This window comes from Ictidomys tridecemlineatus, chromosome 2 (assembly GCF_052094955.1).
Source record: "Ictidomys tridecemlineatus isolate mIctTri1 chromosome 2, mIctTri1.hap1, whole genome shotgun sequence".
NCBI classification, from domain to species: domain Eukaryota; kingdom Metazoa; phylum Chordata; class Mammalia; order Rodentia; family Sciuridae; genus Ictidomys; species Ictidomys tridecemlineatus.
In genome coordinates this window covers 157,975,346-157,991,633 of record NC_135478.1, presented here as the reverse complement: position 1 = coordinate 157,991,633, position 16,288 = coordinate 157,975,346, and the positions used below count along the sequence as shown (strand labels likewise).

The 16,288-nt window shown below is 32.9% G+C and overlaps 1 non-coding gene across 1 annotated transcript; it reads right to left on the bottom strand.

Moving 5' to 3' along the window:
* Nucleotides 1–11,024: 11,024 nt before the first annotated feature.
* On the bottom strand, nucleotides 11,025–11,155 carry LOC120892107 (small nucleolar RNA SNORA42/SNORA80 family). Its single transcript, XR_005736767.1, has one exon. It is a non-coding gene; the product is annotated as a small nucleolar RNA SNORA42/SNORA80 family (small nucleolar RNA).
* Nucleotides 11,156–16,288: the final 5,133 nt, after the last annotated feature.

The window sequence follows — 16,288 nt, the reverse complement described above, 5'->3', positions numbered from 1 at the left end:
TTCAAGAATACTCCTTACTTGCTTTAAATACAGAAAGCCAATCTTAAAATATTTAAGGTGCTTTTTATGAATTTTTTAATCTATAACTATGAGAAAATAGGCAATTTTGGGTAACAGATGAAACTTCTTAATTTTGTAATCCATTGAACAAAAACATTTTGCCAAATATTGTATTTGTGCATTATTTAAAAGTTTGTATTTTAAATTAGGAATATAAAACAATAGGGGATAACTCCTCTAGGCAATTAAATTTTAATTTTTAATATGTAGTAGATTTAGGGACACACTTCTAAAAAAGTGTTATATTATTGTTATTATTGTTGTTATTCAATAAATGACCCATAATATGTAGATGTGGAAAATCCCTATTTTTCCAGTGGTCAGATGTTTTGAACTTGTGTTGACTGAACCATGAAAAATGGCTGATTTTACCACTCTAGCACTAAGGAAACTGTACCTGAAAGATATATTTCTTTGTTTAGTTCCTGTGTTTTTTCCCTCTGAATTATTTGCTTTTCCTACACACTTCAGAATCCTTTCTCTGTCATTTTCAAATTATTTGCTAACCTCTTACATGAACAAGATAGTCTTCAGTGCTTAAGATGAGAAAAGGAATTTACTATTTTTTTCCTTTTCCTTTTTTTTTTTTTTTTTTTTAGCGCTGCATGAGTTTAAAGGTTTATGTATTCTAGAATGGAAAATTTCACGGAAGAGAATACAGTCACAGACTAGACAAAAAGGGTCTTGTTTCTTAAAGAGCTTCAACTGTCTACATCTGCATAACTCATCACGATATCCCAAATGTGGGGAGAAACACAAGACAAACGAAAAAGAAAAGAAAGGAAAAATTGGAAAATATGCTTAAGTGCTGGTGAAGTGAGCTTCTTTCAGGAACACCAGAATACAACAATATCTGGAACAATAATTAGCCCCCAAATACTTCACAAAGTATAATGGCATTTCTGATAATTACTTGAAAAATTAATTCTCAGAATGTTTAATACCTAAGATAAGTCCCTAAACAGACTGCAAATATCGAACTGGCTTCTGAAATTCTGAGAAGGGTGGGAAATGTGTGTTTCTCGGTAACCTTGAATCACATCCTGAGAGTGCCATCTACCAGCAGCAGTTTAAACTGCAGTGGAAAAGCCATCCTATAATCAGTTTCTGACTATAAATTACGCAGTTTCTGAGGTCATGCAATATATAGTTGTGTCTAATACACAAAGCATTTTATTTTTAATTTATAATTGTAAGCTTTTGTTGTGGCCTCATAACAAATGATGGAAGTGGTTTCTAGTTACCAAGAGGGTATCAGATAATCCATGAATCACTTCATGTAGATCGATGTGGCAACCAAAATACCACCTCCTGAACTATTTACTATTCCACAATCCAGTTTATTTTAATCACTACCAACATGTTCTCCAGGATAATAATGAGTCCTTTGTCCCCGACCTTCTGTGAGGGTTTCTCAGGCAGTGAACACTGGTGACTTCCTGCATCACTAACTTTCTCATGGTATCCTAAAGTCCAGAAAAGTCCCATCTTTTATTCTAGCACTGATTTAACTTAATTTTAGAACTGGAAAATTAGTCTTTATTTCCTATATAGCTTTAAAGTAACTGAAATTAATTACCATTAAATAATCAAGGCATTATGACAATCTGCTTTTGTATGATTTGATATGGAGCTTGTGGAATGGGAGGGGCACTATTCTAGAGTTTCCCTTGGAGTGCTGCTTCAGTGAAAAGACATTAAAATCTCTCCTGAGCATGTGGTGTAAACTTTTCCGTCCAAAAATAATAGTCAAGTGGCTCCACACTCACTCATTTCCTTCCCTCCTTTTCATCCTCTTCCTCCTCCTCCTCTTCTGACAGAAGCAGAGAAATTAATTTGAGTATTTTAAAATACATGTCTTTTGGAGGCTATAGTTGTCTCTCTTTTCTGGACACAATTAGAAAAGCAGGAGAAGAAGTAAACTGGAGGACAAGCATAGTCTATGAGGCTGAAAAATAAGCATTTTTGGAAGATGAAATGCAAATGCTTCCATGGGTAACTGAATTGGCTGTGGCTTTTGGTCTACTCTAGGGATTAAAAAATTGTTTGTGGGCATAAACAATGAAACATTGTAGACATTAGTTACTTGCCTCAAGGTATTTCTTATTTTACACATAACATCCTTTGTGGATTAAAAATGAAGTGAATGAGGAGGGCATGGGGTTGTGGCTCAGTGGTGGAGTGCTTGCCTAGCATTTGTAAGGCATTAGGTTCAATTCTCAGCACCAAAAACAAAATAAAGTCCATTGACAATTAAAAAATAATTTAAAAATGAAGTGAATATCCTACCTCTTCCTTTTCCCTCCTACCCCTCTTCCCTATCTGGAATTCTCTTATTCCTCCCATGCTCTCCCTCCCTACCCCACTATGAGTCAGCCTCCTTATATCAGAGAAAACACTTGGCATTTGTTTTTGTTTTTTGGGGTTTTTTTTGGAATTGGCTAACTTCACTTAGCATTATCTTCTCCAATGCCATCTATTTACCTGCAAATGCCATGATTTTATTCTCTTTTATTGATGAGTAAAATTCCATTGTGTATATAAGCCACATTTTTTAAAATCCATTCATCCACTAAAGAGCATCTATGTTGGTTCTACAGTTTAGCTATTGTGAATTGTGCTATAAACATTGATGTGGCTGTGTCCCTGTAGCATGCTGTTTTTAAGTCCTTTGTGATGGACATCATTATCCAAAGTACATGTATGAAGATACGAATTGGGTGTCAACATACTTTATATACAAACAGAGATATGAAAAATTGTGGTATATATGTGTAATAAGAATTGTAATGCAAAAAAGGTACATGTATAAAGACAAGAATTGGTGTGAACATACTTTATATACAAAGATATGAAAAAGTGTGTTCTATATGTGTAATAAGAATTGTAATGCATTCTGCTGTCGTGTATTTAAAAAAATAAAATCAATTAAATTTAAAAAAGTGAATGAAAAGAATATTTTCAGGGCATAAAGCTCAATTTTGTAGACTTCTCCTTCAAAAGCTTTATGAAGAAGTTTGAAACATCACAAATGTCACATTTTTCTTTTGTTTTTAGAAGAAAGAATATTTTGATTGTACTTGTCCAGACCTCAGTAACATAAGGACCTAGTCTTGGAGAGGATCCTTTCTATATCCTTGGTAGACTTCACAAAAAGACACTACCTGGGACACAAGTGGAGGTGATTAAACCAGTCATTTGGGTAGAAATCTGTCTTCATCTCACTCAAAATATTACCTAAATGTAACCTGAACCATTTAAAGTAGCTGTACTTAAATCGCATTATGTTTTCAGTTGTAAAGACTGATAACTTGATAGTTCCCAAGGGTTCCATGCTTACAGTTTAAGTACATACTTAACATTGCATGTGCTTTCTCTGAAAACCCCCAGGGCTTGATAGAGATAAGTAAAGATGTGTAGAACTGTGTAGAAAGCTGTGAGTATCTCCAAACACAGTATTATTAGTCAGCTCTATAGTTTTAGTCATTCTTACCTAATATAATGTTGTTACTGGTAGTTAATGGAAGATAACAAAAACTTGATCTCAACATTTTAAATATGTACCTATTTGGAAATAGAATTCTTGTGAAAATGGAAATTACTATACACTAAAAATACACTACAGGTATTGTTTTGTGGAGGTTATGGGTTCATATTTTCATTCATTCTCTTATCATAGAATTAGAACTTTGTTTCTGGAATGGCTTTCTCCTCTGGACTATTGCTTCAATACATCTGAAAAAAATCAAGAGTAGTGATAATCTGGCTGGGGGTGGACCTGGGCTACTGGTAAGTTATAAACTTCTCATCTGAGTCCATCTGATTTTAAGGTATCAGTAGACTTGTATCCCTAAGAATCTTACCATCCTTTAAATGGCACACCTAACTAACTTTGCAGCTACTGGACTGATCTGGCTAATCTCATTATACCACAATCAGTGCATAAAAACACACATTGACCCTCAATAATTGTCCCTCCTGTTGAGACTTCATCTTCCCAGTTCTCTATCTCAAATGTGAAATTCAACCACACTGAATTAATGGCAGTTACTTTAAAAGCTTTGCTCTCACTGCTTGTTTGCCATGTCACCCTTGAATTTCTTATATTTGTAACGTCTTCATTCATTTTTGAACACTTAACAAAATGGAACACCTAAGAGAAATCTTTCTTATTGTTTTTTATTCAGCTCCCCATATTTCCAACTCACATCGTACTATAACCACTTACTGGGCAATTCACCAGACTACAAGAATTTTGTTAGCAGTAAGTTTGGGTGATCCATGTAGAAAGCCTAGCTCTGAAAACAATGTCTGCCAAGAGATTGCTCAGCAATACCAGTTCATAGAATAAATAAGATGGTTGAGTAACTTTAGAAGCAAAGATATTGAGAGGCAGTTTGATTAAGGGACTTTTTAAGTCCAATTTCTGGAGGAAAGACACTGAGACCCTGGAGATCACAATTACTTCTCAGTATTCTTTCTACCCCTTACCTTAGCTACATAGTGACTGTCTCAGTAAGAATGTCATGCTGTATTTTTCTTCGTATTTAAATAGAGTAGGTGATTAAAGAACAATGAAATTGGAATTCAATATCCTCTGCTCCATTCCTGAGATGGAGAACACAGATTTGGGAGTTGTGACTGAGGGACAGTCTTCCCTACCAAGGAATGGCCTGCTTTCTTCTTAGCCCTCTTTCTCAAGGTACCTGGAAGCATAATTTTTTGTTTTGTTTTGTTTTGTTTTTTATTGTTTTTGTTGTCCCCCCCTCCTCATTTCCTCTGGATTTTTTCTTTCTGTTTTTCTTCTCCTCCTTCTTTCTTTTTTCTTTTACATTTAGAAAAGTAGATCCTGTGGGCTAGAATCTGCTTCCAATGTATCTTTATAGCTTTCCTTAAACCTGGCTATGTATTAGAATATCTAAAGTAACTTGAACAAGAAATGAGTAGATTCACAACCAAAGATTCTGATTAAATTGGCTGGGGGTGGACCTGGGCTACTGGTAAGTTATAAACTTCTCATCTGAGTCCATCTGATTTTAAGGTATCAGTAGACTTGATTATCACTACTCTTGATTTTTTTCAGATGGAATGCTGAAAGGCCTGGGCTTATATTTGATTTGTACATCATTGTTGTACAAAACTTCCAGGTCAGAGGATGTTGCATCCTCAATAATACAGATTAATAAAATATGTGATGAACAATATATCTGAAAAGATGGTTTTCCACTTGCACTTTAGTTTAAACATGTAGCCTGTCATAAATGTCTATGAGGATCAATAGGGAAAGAAGATATCACGGGATTCCTTACCATTAATGTCTGACTTTGTCTTGAAAAGAATGTACCTAAGTCTTGGAAATCCCCCTTGCTGCCCCTGGGTACTGAGGCATTTGGTGAAAGAGGTTAAGTAAAAAACAAGATAAGCACTTTCTCCAATTTCTCTTTAATTCTTTTTTAAAAATATTTTGTTTTTTAGTTGTAGTTGGACACAATACCTTTATTTTATTTTTATGTGGTGCTGAGGATTGAACCCAGAGCCCTGCCCGTGCTAGGCGAGCGCTCTACCTCTGAGCCACAACCCCAGCCCCTAATTCTTGATATTTTAGAAATAAATTCTCATTCTCTCAAATTTTAACTAAGTTGAATTAAAATTTTATTTAATTGAATATGAACCTAGATTAATGTCAATTGTTAATTAAAATTTTAAACTGATATTTTAACATGGTAGAAGATAATGAAAAATGAAAAAAAAAAGAGCTGTACTTGGCATCACAATAGAAGAGCAAATTGCACTCTGGTGCCTTAAGAATGTTTTAATAATTATTGTCATTGATGGAGAGAATGAGGATTGTTTTGAGATATTGATTAGAGTGTTGGTAGGTGTTTAAGGAAAGAAGATGTTGATAATGTGCTAGTCAATTCATTAGTCTCTTCTTTTTCCCCCAGAGAATATGCTGTGGCCCATGGATTCTGCTAATGAGCAACTAATCTTAGACCTCTGTTCATTTTTGATTGGACAATGACACACATTTGCTTTAAAACTATTCAACTTGTTGGTTATGTAAGGCTAATCCTATTCTATAAAATTTAACAATCCCAGTGATATTCGGAGGATTTTTGGACCCACGTATCTTAAGGTTATATATTCCAAAGGCTGATGGCCAATTTCAGCTATGCATAAAATAAAAATAAACAGATAAATCAGATTTCAAATAAGATGTATTGAGTTTTCAGTTAATGAGTATGCCTGGGAATAAGGTCGGAGAGGAAATGGAGAGAAAAGCCACCTGCTGACTCTAGTTCCTGGGAATCCCAGCTATACCTCCTTTGAGTCAGTAGGTGAGATTCCCTTTTATTCATTAGACACATTCATTTTTCCTTGATGAATTTTAGTTCAATAAAATAATACCATTCTTAACCAGGAATAGTGTTAAGGAAGAAAAATAAAGAATTCCAGAGCACAGATACTTAGCTTAATCTGCCCTCTGAGTTTCTTTTGCCTTGGATTAATAAAGTTTTGAGGAAGGGTTTCACCTAGAAGAACAGACTATGGAAAGAAATATATGTATACATTATGGGGAAAAAACAGAACTCAAAACATGAGGAGAGCATTGTCAACGTTAAATTCTGCACTACTTCATATTGGTAAGTTATTTCTTATTATGTTATTTACACTGTAATATTTTTTAAATGAACAAAAATATTTTGAATGTTTTTAGAAGTCTACATTTATACACTGGTAAGAAACACTAAAAGAAATTAAAGAAAAATGCTAAAATTCCTAAAAATGACAATGAAAATGATAAAAATGTTTAGGAGCATTTATGTGCCAGGCTCTGTGCCAAGTCAACAACAACAACAAGAAGCTATGGATGATAACATTATGAAATAAGAAATATTATTATGGTACTTTATGGATAAGACAATCAAGGCTTAGCAGGGCTACTCTGGAGACTGAGACAGAAGGATCCTGAGTTCAAAGCCAGCCTCAACATCTTATTGAGGCCCTGTCTAAAAAGGAGGAGGAGGAGGAGGAGGAGGAGGAGGAGGAGGAGGAGGAGGAGGAGGAGAAGGAGGAGGAAGAGGAGGAGAGAGTTAGCAAATTAGGGATGTGACTCAGTGGTTAAACACACTTGAGTTGAATTCTTGGTACCAAAATAAAAAAGAAAGAAAGAGAGAGAGAGAGAGAGAGAGAGAGAGAGAGAGAGAGAGAGAGAGAGAGAGAGAGGGAGGGAGAGAATGAGAGAGAAAGAGAGAGAACGAGAAAGAGAGAAAGAGAAAGAGAAAGAGAGAAAGAGAAAGAGAGAGAAAGAGAGAGAGAGAGAAAGAGAAAGAAAGAAAGAGAAAGAAAGAAAGAAAGAAAGAAAGAAAGAAAGAAAGAAAGAAAGAAAGAAAGAAAGAAAGAAAGAAAGAAAGAAAGAAAGAAAGAAAGAGGGGCTGGGGATGTGGCTCAAGCAGTAGGGTGCTGGCCTGGCGTGCATGCGGCCCAGAAGAAAAACGTAATTTGAAAAAGATGGTCTTGACACTTCTGTAGAGGGTTGATCAAAAAAAGGAAGAAAAGGCTCAAGATTATTTTAGTAATTGAAATAACAACGTGTGGTTTTGAGTTATGGTTGTTAAGGTTCATAGAAATTGGTAAAAGAGAAAAAAAATGAACTATCTGTAATTTTTCAGAAGCAAAAGACAGATTGGAGAGCATTCGTATTTTTTGCCAAGAGAAAGAAAAATGATTATTTTTTACTAGTGGTGCAATGCAATTGTGAACAAAAGATGTGAGAAAAATCTTTCTTATTCAAGTGAATTGTCTTCCTTTTGTGTTATTGTCTCCTGAGCATTTAGTTCAGCAAGTTAACCTCAAGTCAGTATTTTAGCTTATTTCTTTGTGTCTTTGTCTTGTTCTTCAGACTTTGCCTTCTCATCTCTTGGATTTTGACTTCCTGACTGATATACCCAATCCTCCTAGTGCAATATTCTGCTCACTTTACAATATATCAACTTGATAACTATCCCTAAGTAACCTTGATTTCCAAAGGGACATCATCACAGATATTTATCTAGTTTTCAGAGCTCAGCTATTTCTAGTGGAGCTAACTGTTCCTTGGCCACAGTCCAAACACTTACTTTCTTTGAGTTCTTCATATTCAGAATACCTTCATTTTATTTAGTAGATCCAACATATTTATATACATATATTGGTTAGTAGACAATTTGCTACCATTTTTTCTTTATGTACTTTTTTTCCGTATTTCTTTTCTTCCTTTGTGGTACCAGGGATTGAATATAGGTCCCTATGCATGCTGGCAAGCATTCTGCCACTGAGCTATGTCCCCAGTCTTGTCCTGCTTTTTCAACTTGTAATTTTAATTTAAAAATGATGGGCTGGGATTGTGGCTCAGCGGTAGAGCGTTTGCTTAGCACAGGCGTAACCCGTGTTCAGTCCTCAGCACCACATAACAATAAAGGCATTGTGTTGTATCCATCTACACCTAAAAAATAAATATTTTAAAAAATGATAACCTAAATAGTAGTTCCGTAGTATTTTTTTTGCAATTCCTTCTCTCATTTTATTGTTTATTAACATTGTAACTTTAAATTCTCTGCAACTATTCTTTTGAATGGGAGTCTATCTGCATGTATGTGCTTTCATGGTTAGGCAGCTATACCAGAGAAAATAGATTATTAGATGTTGAATTATTGGCAAAGAGTATACAAATTTAGACATTATGAACATATTTACAGATTACTTTCCAAACCTATGTCTATGCACATCAAATATATATGAAGGCACTTTTTACCATGTCCTTGTAAGCTCTGAATGGTACCAGTTTTTTATTAAGTAGTTATGTAAAAAAGTATAACATTCTTTTATCAGGTTAATAATCACATACACCTCTTTGTGAGGTGTTTACTGTGAGTTTACTGATTATTTATAGTTATTTTTAAAAAAATATTTATTTTTTAGTTGTAGTTGGACTCAATGTCTTTATTTATTTTTAATGTGGTGCTGAGGACCGAACCCAGGGCCTCGCACGTGCTAGGCGAGCACTCTACCACTAAGCCATAACCTCAGCCTGATATTTATAGTTCTTATGTTAATTTGTAGTTTCTTTTTTTTAATTCACTTATTAAAGTAGTTCTTTTTAATTTTTTAATACAAATTCCCAAATTTTTCTCAGTATTACATAAAAGATCTACTGTTTATTAATATGTTATGGCATCTTTATTTGGCAGTATTTTATTAAGATTAGTTAAGTTTATTCCTCTATTTGAATGAATCTTAAACTGTAATCTTGAAATAATTGTATGTGGAATGCTTAAAATGTATTAAAGCAACCATGAACTTGTTGGTTTCTTCTTCTTCTTTTTTAAGATAATACAATAAGACTACATGAAAAAAGAGACTTAGTTTACCTAAATTCACATATAATTTAACAAATTCATAAAGCATGCATTCTAGACTTAAAAAAACATGTAAAATTACATCAGCCTTGTACTATTTGTAATCATTACAGTATGTTAAATACAATTTCAAACTACCTAGAAGACAAAATTGAAGTATTTAAAAAGAATAAGAGAAATGAAATTATGCTTGCCATAAGTTGTATTTTTGTATATTTCTTCATATGGTCTATTTTAAGGCAGGCAATTTTTAGCATATTATGAACAGCATATATGAATAAGTATACTGTGTTGTCTCCCAACAAAACATTGTATCTGAACTTCATATTGATTTCAGAATAATAGGGGCTATAATGGGAATTTAGGACTAGATTTATAGTCGATAGTCAGATTTTCAGTGACTGTGTTGTAATTTTTTTTTTTTCCAGTGCTAAGGATTGAGTCCAGGACCTTGCATAAGCTTGGCAAGTTCTCTACCTCTGAGCCATACCTTCAGCCCCAGTGACTATGACATAAAAAATGAAGCTGAGGAATTAAAAGAAAAATAGAAATTGAGGACTTATAGTTGGAGAGAAATGCTCAAGGAACAAATCCCAAATTATTATGGGAGTCAAGATAAATTTACTTAAACAAGAGAAATTTTTCCCCATTCATTTTCTTACTTTCCTATCAGCCAAATATTTCTTCAGGAAAATGAAATCAATATATAGAGTTGATTATGGCCATGGACCTACGATAGCATAAAGCAATGCCTTTCTCTTATTTTTATTTCTGCTATCTCTTTCTTTCTTTGTGGGTAAAACAGATCAACTAGAAACTTCTTTGACCTCTTCAGGACATCTTAGATCATTAAAAAGATATTACTTACAAGTTTCAGAGGAGATTAGTTCTTGGTACCTGAGAATTATAACCAACAAACAGGTCCTTTGTCCCTTAAGTACATCATTGGTTCACATTCAGAATAAACAATATCTATGTTCAAACGAATCAATATGGGTAAATAAATGAATGAGTCAGCACTACTTATTGTGTACTTATGATATGTTAAATAATCTATTGTTAAGCAAAAATATAAAGTTTCTCTTAGGAAATTCAAATAAATTTTAATAAAAATAAATTTTTGTTCTATATGGAATATAAAAAAATACAGTAGAATAGTATAAATTAATGGGTGTTGGAATGTTGGATATCTAGATTCTTGTCCCAGCTTTGCCACTTCCTAGCTATGTGACATTGGGCAATTTATTTGACCTACTTAAGTGGTCTTCATTATGTTGTCAGAGATTATTTCCTCCTGTCATTTGAAAAGCATAATGGAAAGAACACTGGACTAGGAGCAGATCATGGTTTGTGGTTTCTGCTCCTGGCTTCAGGATCTACCTGCTCTGGTCTCAGTTTCTTATTCAATAAAATAGAGAGATTGGATCAGGTCATTTCTAAAGCTTCTTCCATATTTTGGGACACAATTAGCTTTGTCTTCACACAGAATTTTATATTCATGAAGGAAAATGAGTTTTCTTAGTACTCTCCTTCCATAGTCCTTTATTTATCTACTTATTTATTTTCCAATGTGCAACCCCTTTCAGTGCCAGCAGCCTCAGACACAGAGGCCAGACAATGGTTCGGGGCCGGTTTGCTCTGGCATGAGACACTATGAGACTGACGGGAAAATTCAAACCATAAATTCAAACCTATGCATCCCAGTCCTTTATATTAAAAGTTCTGTTTGAATCTAAGAGCAAACTATGCTGAAAATTTTAAGGTTTCAAAATCATTTATGTACCAGAAAAGACCTTTGCTTGGATTTCAAACAATGGTAGGAGTGGTTTTAGGAAACATAGTCCACAGTACAACTTATTTCCCAGGGGTTTGGAAAGAAAGACCTCTCCCAAAACTTGCATTTTTGAGAAAGGTGGAGCTGAGCTCTCATCTGTAGAAAACATCTGTCAGAATCTATGATTCATTGCCAAAAGCCTTCCTTTGGAATCTTTTCTTAATAACAACACTCTATAACAAAAAGATGCTTCATGTTTCAGTGATGCCTGTATTTAGACCACCTTTCTAATCCATTTATAAACATGTCTAAGAAACAGTCTATGTCTAGACTACCAGAGAGAAAGGCACCCAAATCAAAAGAAACAGTGACAGAGCATTGTGGAGCCAGCCAGTGCCACATTAGTATATTCCATAGGTTATTTTCCTAAAGAATGCAAAAAATACATAAAACCTTATGGTAGTTGATTTCATTTAAATCATTCTGTGTTAATTTGGACATATTTAAGACATCTTTATCAGCTATGATTATGCTGAGAGCTCCAAGAAATATATATAATATATAAAATAATATATAAAAATCAGAACAAGAGAATCTGTTAAAATATTTTGCCCATTTTTAAATTATCTCCTTATTGAGTTAGAAACCTTCATGTATCCTAGATACAACTTATTTCTCAGATGCATGTCCTACAAATATTTTGTTAGAAAAGCAAACATTTTTAATTTCTCTGATGGCTAATTTCCTGAGCTTTTTCTTTTTTCTTTTTCTTTTTCTTTCTTTTTTTTTTTTTGTGTGTAATAATGATAAAGTTCTGTGTCAACCTCAAGGTCACTAAGATTTTTCTCTTGTGTCTTCTTCAATGGTCTTATAATTCTTATATTTAGTCGTTTGTAATCTATTTGAGTTATTTTTGCATATAGCATGAAGCAAGAATTGAAGTTTACTATTTTGTATATAGCATGTTGTTGAATTTTTCTAGTAGTATATATTGAAATGCTTATTCTTCTCTTTTGAAATTCCTGTGAATATTTGGAAGAAGTCAGTTTTCCATAACTGTGTGAACTGATCTGTAATACTTATTTACTAATCCATTGATGGACTTGTCTATTTTTATAATATTACCTCACTTTCTTGATTATAAAATTTGTACAATCCTGAACGAGGTAGCATGAAGTCTTACAAACTTCATGTCTAAAGATGTTTCACTCTTCTAAATTCTCCATAATTTTGTATAAATCTCAGGAAAAAAAAGTTGTCAATATCCACAACAAAAACTACTGGAATTTCAGTTAGGATTGCATTGAATGAATTTTCAGGAAATTGATATGTTAGCAATATTTTCATAAAATAATGAATTCATGACATTTCTCCACGTATATAGATATTTAATATGTCCTAGGTATGTTTTATAGTTTTCAGTGTATAGGATTTAGCCATCTATCAGATTTATCCATAGATGTTTAACAATTTTATATAGTATAAACAGTATTATATCTACAATTTCAATTGTTTACTGCTAGTAAAATAAAAGTATAATCAATTTTATACACTGATTTTGTGCCTGGTAGCCTCATTAAAATCATTCATCAGTTCTGATAGTTTTCTTTGAAGAGTTTGTAGGATTTTCTACATAGATGATTGCTTTTTGTTTACTTTTCAACCTGATTCCACAAGCTAGAATCTTCAGTATAATGTTGAATAGAAAAAAATGAGATAAATTGTCTTACTTTGTTCCTGACCTTACAATAATAGCATTAGGTCTTTCATGGTAAAGATTATCAGGTGTCTGAGAAATACTTCACAGAGTTTTGCAGGGCAACCATTTGCATTCATAAATTACATATGTACCTTGCTGTATCTCCAATCAAACTTGTCAAAGTGGTTAAACTAATTGCAAATATCAGTTTAAAAAAGACTTTGCATCATTACTGGAGTTTTGTACACTAAAGTACACATCAGACTCTACGCTACCTTGTTTAAGAGTCATAAAACAAGTATCTCCATAGATAAGGAAAGGATTTTTCCAATCTAGTAATAAACCAACTGAACTCCTTATAGTTTGAGGAATTTGACCTCTAACTTTAGTATTCTCAGTGCTTTTATCAGAAAGGGATTGTGTATTTTGTTAAACACCTTCTCTTGAGCTGTTCAGATGATCTTTGGCAGTTGTTAATAAGGAGAATTACATTGTTTGACTTCCAAATTTTTAACCAAGCAGGCTTTCCTGGCATGAAAATCAATTTAGTCATCATATATCCATAAACATGTACTTGAATTTGACATGTTAAAACTAAAGTAGGATAATTTTTCATCTATGTTCATAATGAACATTTTTCTGTAGTTTTATCTGATTTTGGTATCAGAATCATAAGGACCTCACAGATTTTGAAAGTATTCCATCTTATTCAATTCTCTAGAAGAGTTCAATTCTTTGTAGAACTTACATTATTCTTTCTTAAATGTCTGGTAGAATTTTCACATAAAGCTCCCTGACCCTGGATGTTTCTTAATGAGAATGAAAAATCCAGAATTGGGTATGTATATGTGTAGGAAGCTATCCGTGAATTACTTGAAGGTCTTTTCTCAGTATGGTAGCCAGGGAGATTTAGGTTTGGCATTGTGAACTATCATGGCACTCCTATGACAATAGATTGCCCAATGCATGTGACCTTAATCTCTTTTTTGCTAGGACGATATATACCTCATAGTAGCTTTGGAGATGGGCACAACCTATTGAGAACTGGACAGCCCACCTTTAACCTTTTTTGGAGAAGAACATTCTGTGGAAAGTCTTTGATGTTTCCCAATATAAATAAAGCAGGTGCAGGCTCCATTTTGCCAGAGTATAGAAGCTTGATTGGATCAGCTTGCCCTTCCTGCCCCCACAGTTGAAACTACTTTCTGTGTCCTATGTTTTTTTTTTTTTTTTGTCCTATTTTTTCTACCTGTTATTTCTTAGTTAGTCCATTCTACCCAGGGGAAGCCATTTCCACTGCCCACATGGGATGTGGGTGGAATATATGTATACATATGCATATACATACATATACATGTATGTACATATACAAACATATGTGTATATGTGTGTGTATATATGCCGATGTATAAATGTACGTATAGTTGTAAATATATGTATGTGTATATATGTGTGTGTATATATTCATTTAACTGAGTTTTATTGGCTTGTATATTTGAAGAAATTTTTCATTTCGTGTAAATAACTTATTATCATGAAATTTTTATATTCTTTTATTACCTTTTCATATGCATAAAATTTGTAGTAAATATCACCTCTCTCATCACGAATTTAGTAATTTGTTTCTTCTCTTTCATATTCATTACCAGTTTGGTTAGAGATTTAGCAATTTTATTAGTTTTTCCAATAATGCAGCTTTCACTATTTTTGAGTTTGTGTTTTTTTCTGTTTTCATTTACTTGTGCTTTTTACATTTAGTATTTAGTTTCTTTGCCTTTTCAATTAATATGCTCAGATTTTATTAATTTCTTAATATAGAAGTTGAGAGCACAGATAATAATTTTCTTCTTTCTTTGCATGTTTCCTGTAGTATCATTAGTTTGCCTCTAAGCACAGTTTTAGCTATATCTTAAAATTTTTGATATATTGTGCTCTCATTTTTATTCAGTTAAAAAAACTTTCTCGTTTCTCTTTTGATCACTTATTTGATCCCTGTGTTGTTTAAAAATTTGTCTTGAAGTTTACAGATATTTGGGGATTTTCCAGTTATGACACTTATTAGTTGTTGATTTAATTTCATTTTAGTCAGAAAATATAGTCAAATATAGTCTACGTGACCCGAGGCCCTTTAGATATGCAGACACTTCTTTTGTAATTTAGAATATAACCATTTTTGGTAAAAATTCTTTGGGTACTCAGATGAATATATATTTTATTGTTGAATGGAGTGTTCTATAAGTATCAATGAGTTCTTATTGATAAATAGTTTTGTTTTGTATTTAAGGAGGGATGGAATCTCGTCCTATGTATGTGACTCTGTCTATATTTTTCTTGTAGTTACATCAATTTGGTCTTCATATGTTTTGTAGCTCTGTTATTTGGTACACATACATTTTACACTATTTTCTCTATTGATTGACCCCTTTATCATTATGTAACATTCTTATTCCTTTCCTATAATATTCTTAACTCTTAAATTCACTCTGTCTGAATTTAATGTAGCCTTTTTTAACATAGTTTTTATTAATAGTAGTATGGTATCTTTTCCCATTCAATTACTGTTATCCCATTACTCTCTTAATATTTAAAGGGAGTTTCTTTCATTCAGTGATAATTGAATGTATTTTACCTAGTCTAGCAATATTCTCCTTTTAATTGAAGTGTTTAGATTATTCATACTTAATGATTATTGATATTAATACTTCTTATTTTTTTCTGTTTCATATTTTCCCTTTTTTATCTTTTTGGTTAGTTGAGTATTTTTGTGATGCTGACATATCTTTTTTGTTTATTCATTGGTACTCTGTAATTATAGCAATTAAGTATATAAAAAGATGATCATTGTTACAAATCATTTGATGAAATTAAAATTAACAGTATAATGAGATACCAGTCTACACTCACTAGAAGGAGTAAAATTAAAAATTTGAGGGGGGTTGGAGTTGTGGCTCAGTGGTAGAGCACTTGCTTAGCATGTGCAAGGTCCTGGGTTCAATCCTCAGCACCACATAAAAACAAATAAAATAAAGGTATTGTGTCCATCTACACCTAAAAAATAAATATTAAAAAAAAATTTTTTTGGATACTAAATGTTAGTGGAAGAGTTGAATAATTGAAACACTTATACACTGCTGATGAGACTGTAAAAATTATATAAAAACTTGAGAAAACATTTTGGAAGGTTTTAGAAAGTTTAACAAATAATTACTTTGTGACTCAGCTATTGAACAAGTAGACATTTTTGCAAGAGAAATAAATATATCCACAAGAATAATGAACATAAAGCTAGGTGCAGTCATGCACGCATATAATCCCAGTGGCTAAGGAGGCTTAGACAGGAGGATCTTTAATTCAAAG